We start from the raw sequence: 9,793 nt of genomic DNA, 5'->3' as shown, positions 1-9,793 counted from the left end.
GATGCATATCGCGTGAGAACATTACTTTATGCAATGTTAACCTCATTTTTTCTTATCATATCACACAACTCATTTTTTCTTATCATATCACACAAACGCATACGTGCGTAGGTCTTGGGCCATAATAGCCTCTTTAGGTAGCAGAAGCAGTAGTCAGAAGCAAAATGTTTTTGCTTCACAAAAAGTTGAATGTTTTGCTTTTAAAAGTCATTCTGAAATTTTGCACCCAAACTAATTTCTAACTTTTTTGCTTTCCGAAGTCAAAAAACAATTTCTATAGTAGTAACTAAACAACTATAAGTTACGGGAATAAAAAGCGGAGATTCGTAATCTCAAGGCTCGCTCATATTGCTTGCGAACGGAAACCAAAATCCATTTTTCATTCTTATAAAAGGAAATTCTTTTTGAATTCTCGGTACGATTTGGAATTGCATCACATATCTAACAGACAGATTTGAGAAAATTTATGAGCACAAATATATTTATTTTCATCTATAATTTAAAAGAGCACAAATATATTTAAAAGTACCTTCAAACTAATAATAACTAATTTACTTGCAGGTTCCACTATAATTTATTTTCATCACAATTATTGTTCCAGCTAATTGATCTTATTTACAGACGAACTCATAGGTTCTATGCAAATGCAATCATCTTCTCGCAAAAATCTTCAAATAACTTAAGTGTAATGCGCAATCAACTTCCAACATATTCTCTTTTGAACGAAGTGCTGAGAAAACGATATTGGTTTTTGTTTGATAGAGAAAATACGGAAATGAAAAGTTTTCTACAGATATGCCTATGTCGCGCCATATCTATAATATAAAGATGAAAAGTTTTTTATATGTATGCCTATGTCGCGTTATATCTTTGTACGAGTATCAGAATGCATGTACCGTTTTGGCTTACTCATACATCTATGCTATCTGTGGGAGTCGAACCCACAACTACATGGTAAACACCATATGCTCTGCCATTTGAGCTAAGACAGCAAATACAATTCCAATTGTTTGCTCATGAAGGCATAGCCAGAAGAGAGTATACCTGACACCCTGCTTCGTACGCACATATAACCCTAACATCATGCATGATCTTAAAGTCTATATCGTTTGTCTCTAAATCATGATCTTAAGTCTATAACCCTGCTTCATATGCATTCTCGGCCTCTTCACGTATTTCCCTTGGGTTCTTCAAATGATTTATGTAGTCAAACGGGAGATGCGGGGCATTATAGCTATATCAAGCTGACATACCAAAAGGGAAGAAAATTAGGACCCAAAAACTTCTCAAACATCCATTCAATAAATCAAAAAAGAACAAATCAGACCCAAAAATGTTAGTAACCAACTGTGAAAAGAGTCAAAACCAACCTAAGCTGAGAAATGCAGCATCCACTTTTTTACACAACTTTTAGAGTTTGTAAGGAACTCTTCAGACTGGACAACAGACTTCAACATGCTAACGCAACACCCGTTTCTCATCCTTGAATGCACCTATGATAGATCCTACAAAGATGGATAAAATTTTAAAAGCCAAAAATAAGCTTTTATAATAATTTATAGTTTCAAATAAAATTATAGATTCTATAAAGTGAGTATTATTCCAATCCACAAAATGATTTTTCAGAAGCATCCAGATTGTTTAACTCCTCTAAATAGTGCAACCTATAGTAAGGGGTATGAACATCATGATGAACTCACAAAATTGCGGATCATTATGCCAACTTAAGACCTTACAAAAGGGAATACATTCTAAAGAAGTCCTTCGTTAACCCCAACTATTTAGTACTCAACTGATTAAGATACATGCCTAGAACGTTGGAAATTTATTTAAGGAACATAAGAAGCAAATCCTAAATACCAATAGAAAAGCCCAAACTGAGCATTACTATCTATTGAGTAGGGAATGCACACAAAAAAATCTCCACGGATACTGTAATATATTAACAGGCTTTCCTATAAATTACGTAAACACTATGTGCATTTGAAATGCAAAAGAGGAGCAACAGGGACAAATACTTCTTGACTGTGGAGGGGAGAATAATATACAGTCATTAAGGTGATGTGCTAGTCGTGGGAAGAATGCAAGGTATTAAAGACCCGATTTGAAGTGCCAAGATATTAATAAAAACTTCACTATTTTTGGTACCCAAAGATAGATTTTAAAGAAGCAAAGCCAACTGCAAGATCTGTGAATAGCTCTCGTTTTTCAGTAAATGAAATTTGATGCTATACCAGGAAAGCTTCAAGATTTGTATAATAAAACAATATTAATTCTCATTGACATATCAAGTTGATGTGGAAGTTATGTGATACTTTCGGACACACCATGTAAGCTATACATGGATTAATAGTAATACATTGAAAGTTTTGAAATTCCAGTGGTTTCTTGCATATAAGAAAGTAATATTAGCTAGAAATAGATGGTTAGAAACTTCTCAGAACAAAAGCGATGACAAATACTCACAGTTCTCACCTCCCGCCTAAATAATCACACATTCCCAAATTTTGTGCATTAACAAAACAAAATATAAGAAAGTGAAGCACCTGATGGACATTAGTCAAAGTCATAGAATCCCCAATATCACGCTTCCTCGGCATCCATGGTCCCATTACCCCCTTGTCACGAAACATTTCCCATTTTAAGCTTTCTTATCTAGAAAAATCAATAGATTTTGATTATAACCCCAAAAATAAGTCTCCCACTGCATCATACTGTTGCACAACATGGAAAATGGGTAAAAAAAATGTTAACTCATTATATTGTAGCAATTAATGTTGTCTGAATGTGTAATCCAGCCAAAGTATATTTTTCCCCGTCTGCCAGAGTTTTATTATTCCTACCATGTGAGAAAGAACCATCAAATATGTACATATTCTATCAAGAAGAGATAGAGGTATCAAGAAGCATACTGCAACACCAAAATTATAGTCAGAGAAGAGATAGAGGTATCAAGAAGCATACTGCAACACCATATGTGTACCATCTCATGATTAACTGTTGGACAGTGAAATAATTGTAGATACAGAGGGAGCGAAGTAGGACCTTAATGAAGGAGACTATTGACTGCATGTTCTGCTTGTATTCACTAAGGGGAACATGTTGGAAATCAACCCCATCAATTATCTTTCTTCTCTCTTTCTGGCATTTATCACTGGCCCCTACATATTCATTACATTAGGGAAAAAATAAAAACCCTTGGTTACTGAAAGAAACCAAAACCAATTTTTTTTTTTAAAGAGATAGATTTCTGACATACTCGATGCGCTTGTACTACATAGGATTTAAAAAATCTAGGTCTAGAAATCACGACTAAGATGTTACCTACCACTATGCGAACGATAAGAACTCTGAATATTAAAACAGTTGTGTTCTAAGAAACTATCCATAAAATATTTAAACAGGATTTGGAAGAAATAATCGAGTTTTACCAACTGATGAACATGAAACAATGAGCTTAAAAAACGCTATGTTTCCTTTTTTTAGGATAATGGAGCTTTGTTAATGGCAGAAAATGAATCCATATTTATGTTACATGTTGTTACCTGGATATATTGAGATGCAAAGACCAACAAACCAATAAATCTGTTCGCGCTCACAGCTATTGTAGGTAGCTGCTTCCTACAACTCCTACATAAAGAAAAGTGATGTAGATAAATTCAACTAATACCGAAGTATTTACCATGAACGCGAATTAGTTTAAGAATAAACCTCCCAGTATTTTGCACCCGTTTACGGTTTATTGTACCTCCTCGACCGTGAAAAATCACTTTATGTTGATGTGATGGGAGGAAAGTTGTTCGCCTTAGGTCTTACAGATCAGTTTGTGATTTTGCGGGGGGTCTTCATTACCATTTTTTTTGCAGGGGTAGCACTTGAATGACTATCTCAGTGATATTATGAAGCGGAAGCCTGAGCATATATATCTGCGAATCAGGCCTGTGAAGCCTGAGCCGTTCATCTGAAAAAGGAAATTTTACATCAGACTGCTAGCAATAGCAGTTTTAAGAATAAAATGGACAAAATACACCCAGTATTAACAATGGAGTGCGGCAAACATGCACTTACCTTCTGATTCTCTCTAACTTTCTTTTGAGGGTTCTTGTCTGAATTTCTCTCTAACGTGCTTGGAGTGTAGCTGCATTTGTAACATGGCATCAGAAAGAAAAGTCAGAAGAGTAAACAATTTATATTGATTACACAAATAAAACTGAAATGGTATCAACTCGTTTAGGTTTAAGAATTCTAGATGGAGCACTTGCTGGTGTCAGTTGAAGCTGTGAACGTTGCTATATCCAGGGGTAACAGACTTCAGATAGATCTTTCTAAGTGTTGGAAGTGGAATAAAGAGACTTCTACATTAGAGCTCTTCAACGTAGCAGAAACTGCATTGAAAGCCGGAGACCCTGCCTCTAACACGAGCTCAATCTGGACTAAAATACATGCTTCTGGATCACTGCGACTTTTCAGCAACACTTGATTTTCCACCATATGATCCTGGAGGTCTACTGTTGGGCCTCTCGCATGGCAAATTTCAGATGAGAGTCATATAGTTTCTTACGTATTCTAATTAAGGGGAACCAAATCAATAATGCAAAACGTGCAAGGATATGAGCTGCAATTATCAGCTACTCGAGGTCATAAAAGGTAAAGCTCTTCTTACATAAGAATAACTACTACCACAGTGTTTCAAGATTGCATTATTATTAATAATAAATTTAAGAAAATCACGAATCTTCATGCTCAGTACTCAGTATTCCACAGCTATATTGGATTCCGCCTGAAAAATAATGAGATGCAAGGGTATATAACACAAAAATGTAAGAGAGGGAGGTTAGATGTATGACCCCTGTATATAACTAAGAAACAATCAGAGTAAAGGATGAAACTGAGTTAAGAGCGACTCGCTAATAAACCTCTTTCCCAAGATGTTCATAGTTAAGTAGAGAAGCCACCAAAACCTAAGGGTCATGACTCCCTCCACTAATGTAGCTTTAGTACCGACAATCTTATCACATAGTGATAAAACTGTGATATGCTAGACTGCATATGATATCAACAGCAATCACATTATTCAAAGGAATATAGCAACATGCATACTATCCATTTCGACACATTTATACCCCGAAAAAATAAATTTACCCATCAATTCAATTGAACAAAAACTACTAAAGCATTTAACATTCACATCTTTAGTTTCAGAAAAACCAAAGAAGAAGTAAAATCGAATTGGTAAATCTATTTTTTCCCACTCATGTAAAGAGATCTACTTACATGGGTGGCAAGAGAGCAAAGAAGAAAAAATCAGATGTTACCCCAGTGATTTGAACCTCCAGTTTGAATGAATGTTCAACTTAGATTGTAATTTCTGCCTCAAAGGTGTAAAATTTCAGATTGTACCAATGAAAGCCATGTAAAAAAAGATGCCAAATTAGGTGCACAACAGAATATCTCAAATGAAGGCCATTACTTTGTAGAACTGCGGTTTTCTGCTTTTACAAACAAAAAATAGCTGGGAAAGCAAAGTAAAATAGCTAGAGACTAAATGCAACCAAACAACATCTGTCTGTGGATTTTAAAATCAATTAAAAATTGTTATTAACCAAAACAGAAATTCCAATAGCAAATACTTCAATTGTGTTACCCATTATACTATAACAATTATAGATCTTCATTGGAGTTGGCAGATTCAAATATCTCATGTTAGTGTCGCACTGAGCTCTGCCACCTAAGTCGCTCGAATAAGGTATCCAAGTCACACACAATACTCTGACATAATATTACATAAAAATAAAAGATGGAATAATCTAAATTGCAAGTCAACTGAACTATATGCAGCAATAAGATATGTACATCTACAACGTACCATGAAATTTGGCCAGAGGATATATTTCAAATGCTTCTTACGACCTCAGCTCCAATTCAACCTCTGATTGTCCCTAGAACAAAACAGCAATGAGAAAAATATTTTTAGAGAAGCTGGTGCAGGTGTTAGATGGCAAATTCCGTAGCTTCGGTATTCATGTAATATATGGTAAGTACATAGTCGCTATTAGGGACCTATTGATACTGTATTACGGGGGAAAAAAACAAAACACCGAGAGCAAAGGGTACATAACAGTGAGTCAAATTCTCACCTGGTTGAGAATTCTCGTTTATGTACCTGTTAACAAATCAACATAACACTGAGTCAAGATGACAAAATATGATGAGAAAGAAAGAGACCAAAAGAGATCAGGGAAAAGGAAAGCTGTAAGATAAAAAGAATACGGGAAAGGGAAAGCCGTAAGTGAAGATTAGGGCAGTGACGATTAGAATAGTATATTAGTCAATTCCAATTTACATAATTCAAAAATCTAAGATGATTGAATGTTAACCTCATATTGAAATTGAATGGTTAAATCATGTAGTACTCAGATTTCATCAGTATTAAATACATCTTCTTCTCTACCAACAAAAAAAATTCAGGACCTATTTAAGAATTCCTAAAATTATATCACCAAAAAATAATAATCAGGGTTTAAAAGTTCTACAAAATAAATTAGTTTTTTAAAAAAGAACTTACCACAAAAAGAAAACCCGTGAAATCACCAGGGATTCTTCATATTTCGCTTCAATAGCCTGATGCTGATAGTTTGATGATGGTGAAAACAAAATTAGGGTCCCCAACCAATTATATATAATGAAACTGCTAGAATAGATCAAGAAATTAAAAACGTAAAATAATGTTATTTAGTGAGGAAATTAAGCAATTAAGAGATGGAACCAAGGTTAACACCTGACTATGTTTGTGAGAATGCACCATACCTGTCTTACTATTGCATCGAAAGCCCCAACAACAACAATTATCAAGTTTCCATTGGTTCAAATAGATTTGGATTGCGTCTAGATATAACTTCTTAAAAGCAGCTCTATCCACTGCCACAAAGTTAAACGCTATGGCTTTGTGGCAGTCGTGCTGTTACAACAGGATATCATCATACGCAACCCTATACAGTGGTAGTAAGTACCCACTTTTTCAAGAAGTAACATATCTCTGTCGCACACAGGATCCTGCTACCTATTCTCTCGTTTGTTACTGTGAAGACTTAGAGAGCATTCACCATTTACCACCACATCAAACCTACCCATGAAAAGCACATCCAGTAATATAATTACAAACATTGTTTGTCTGCTTAAAAGACGGCGAAGATGCACAATCTTCTCTTTGTTACCCAGACTTCAGGAGAATGAGCATTTCCACGAAGTTATTTTGTTCATCTGTAAAATAATTGCAGATACAACATTAGTGACAAAAATACCACCTAGAAAAAATTTAAATTATAGTAAGTCACACTGTCAATTCTTCCAAGTTATCTGATGATATTTCAAACCTGATAAGATTTTTTTGCAAGTAATATATGACGAATACACCATTCTCATTCTCCAGCTGAGGTCACATTTAGAATATACTGTCTACTCACTGTAGTAGGGAGTCACTGTCACGATAGATATAAATTAAAATTAAAATAAATGCGAGAACGTATTTCATATCCAGTAGACAAAATCTAGGAAGTAAATGGATTGTTAAATCAGTGATGATTACCTTTTGTTTTATTATACTAATAATCCAGATCATCCAGTTAAAATACTGTAGGTCACCATACATACATATCCTGTTGAGAAAATATTCTCTTAAACAACTCCTACAGGTAGCCAATTGGACAATACTATCCAGTTTCATGTAGTGACATCCAAGTTGAAAGCGCTTTTTCCCTGCGTATCATAGTAGATGGGTAGGGAAAAAAACGCTTATGTTGAAGTTAAAAAAGCTCATATCCAGTAGACAAAATCTAGGAAGTAAATGGACAGTCAAATCTGTGATGATTACCTTTTTTTTATTATATTAATAATCCAGATTATCCAGTCAAACTATGTAAACTGCACTCAAATGCAATTTTGGGAATCTTCCGCACTATGCTGCTGTGTCTTTCTCCATGTGTAAACTATCCTTTCGGTGATAAATTATCATCTCCAATGAGCAGTACTATATTTTCAGTGTCATCCATGTCCTCTCTTACTTTCCGTCTTGCACCGCTATATCGGTCAGGCCGAATTTGTCTACCAATACCTAAATCGGCGATGTAGTCCCATAATAACCCTTTATGTATTGTTTAAAAAGACCAAAAAAGCTACTAACCGGAAACGTATACAAATGGCTATCACATTTCCTGAGCTGCCTTCTAAATGACTTCTCAACATCCTTATTGAGAAGCTTCCTTTGGAGCCTTATTTGCCTCGAAAAACCAAGCTGCTGAGACATCTAGCTAGAAATGTTTTCCTCCCCTAATTTGTACCTGCATATAGTTGTATAAAATTAGACTGTGGACTTTTGTTTCTCTAATCAAATAGACATATAGACATAAATGCTAATATTTCCATTTTATGCTGGAATCTGAACCAACCATCATCATTGCTCACCGATAAGATAATGCCATCAATACAATCTAATATTTAACTTGCATGAAGGATGATAATCGCAATAACATATTGTGAAAAGCAAGAACAAAAATATGAACTAACTAATCAGAAAACAACGTAATGCAACTGAATGAAACTCAATTTATTTATCTGACTTTATTCAAGCAACCTGCACGAAGTGAACATCTCATAAGCCCTAAGAAATTCAATCCGCAAGTCAGAGAAAACGCTGATACCAAAAATCAAAACTCTTACATTGTTTTGACCTAATTTTCAAACACAAACTCAATTGTATGCAAACAATAGGCCTCAATTAGGAGATTCATGTCTGGAATCAATCTGTAAGGAGCTAATGAAGGCACCTAAACCCCATCAAGTTGACTTTTTATCTATATATTGAATGCCATTGTCCACAGGTTGTTAACCAATCTACAAAAACGGAATGGAATTACCCAAGAATTTGCAAAAACTCACTAATAAAATTACATAAACAAAAAAAATCAAAAGCATATAACAGAGCAACTCAATAACTCGAAACAAAAACGAACAGAAATCCCTAAATCATATAAGAAATTGATAAATTGGTATTTCTTAGCAAGTTAACACAATAACCATTAAACTTATAACAATATATTTAAAACCCCCCAAATTTACCACCAGATATATGAAACCCTGGGTTTTGATTTCTAAAATATTAACAAAATTCAATTACTATAACAAAATCTCTTCTTACCTAGCAAATCCTTTCATGACCAACTAAAATCAACTAAAAGATGAGAAGATGTGTGGTTAACTTCGAATCATTGTTTCTCATCGAGAAGGAGAAGTAGATGAAGGTATAGCTTCTGGTGGTAATTGTGGTGGCGGCAGTGCCGGAGAAACCAAAGAAAAACTCAGTAAGTAGAAGAAGAAACCTCACAACTATACGTGGAAAACAGAGAGAGAAGGCCAAGAGCTTAAACCCGCCCAATATTTGGTTCACCCACATGACCAACTTAACATTAACAGAACTTTCCTACCCGTCCATTGAAAAACTCCATCCGTAGCTTCCCAACCGCGGGATCGGGGTCCTCGTTAAATGACGTCTGTCTGATGGCCTAGGCTATCATGGAGACAAAGTTCATACCTTTTTATAACTATGATTGTTTGTTTTTATTTTAATTAATAATATGATTAATTGTTAAATTAATTGTTTAGGTGGCCAACTAAGTCAGTTTATTAGTGAATCTAATGCCAGTAATGAGTTAGGATATCCGTAATTGTTGAATAACTCGTACACAAGTAGAAATTGCTAAACCTTGCAGAGGGACTCTGTGGAGTAATCGCAAGTAAA

General features: G+C 34.9%; 1 long non-coding RNA gene across 4 annotated transcripts; it reads right to left on the bottom strand.

Moving 5' to 3' along the window:
* Positions 1–830: 830 nt before the first annotated feature.
* LOC113357722 lies at positions 831–9,368 on the bottom strand. 4 transcript variants are annotated; one of them, XR_003363891.1, is made up of 15 exons: positions 9,194–9,368; positions 7,871–8,336; positions 7,586–7,755; positions 7,374–7,478; positions 7,163–7,260; positions 6,138–6,163; positions 5,867–5,939; positions 4,259–5,728; positions 4,069–4,138; positions 3,712–3,961; positions 3,546–3,630; positions 3,046–3,161; positions 2,547–2,655; positions 1,371–1,505; positions 832–1,244 (listed from the first exon to the last, which is right to left on the bottom strand). It is a non-coding gene; the product is annotated as an uncharacterized LOC113357722 (long non-coding RNA). The 4 variants fall into 4 exon arrangements; XR_003363890.1 differs by having other exon boundaries at positions 4,069–5,728; XR_003363892.1 differs by having other exon boundaries at positions 3,749–3,961; positions 4,069–5,728.
* Positions 9,369–9,793: the final 425 nt, after the last annotated feature.

The sequence above is a fragment of the Papaver somniferum genome, chromosome 3 (genome assembly GCF_003573695.1).
Source record: "Papaver somniferum cultivar HN1 chromosome 3, ASM357369v1, whole genome shotgun sequence".
Classification (NCBI taxonomy): domain Eukaryota; kingdom Viridiplantae; phylum Streptophyta; class Magnoliopsida; order Ranunculales; family Papaveraceae; genus Papaver; species Papaver somniferum.
This window is presented reverse-complemented; position numbering and strand designations above follow the sequence as displayed.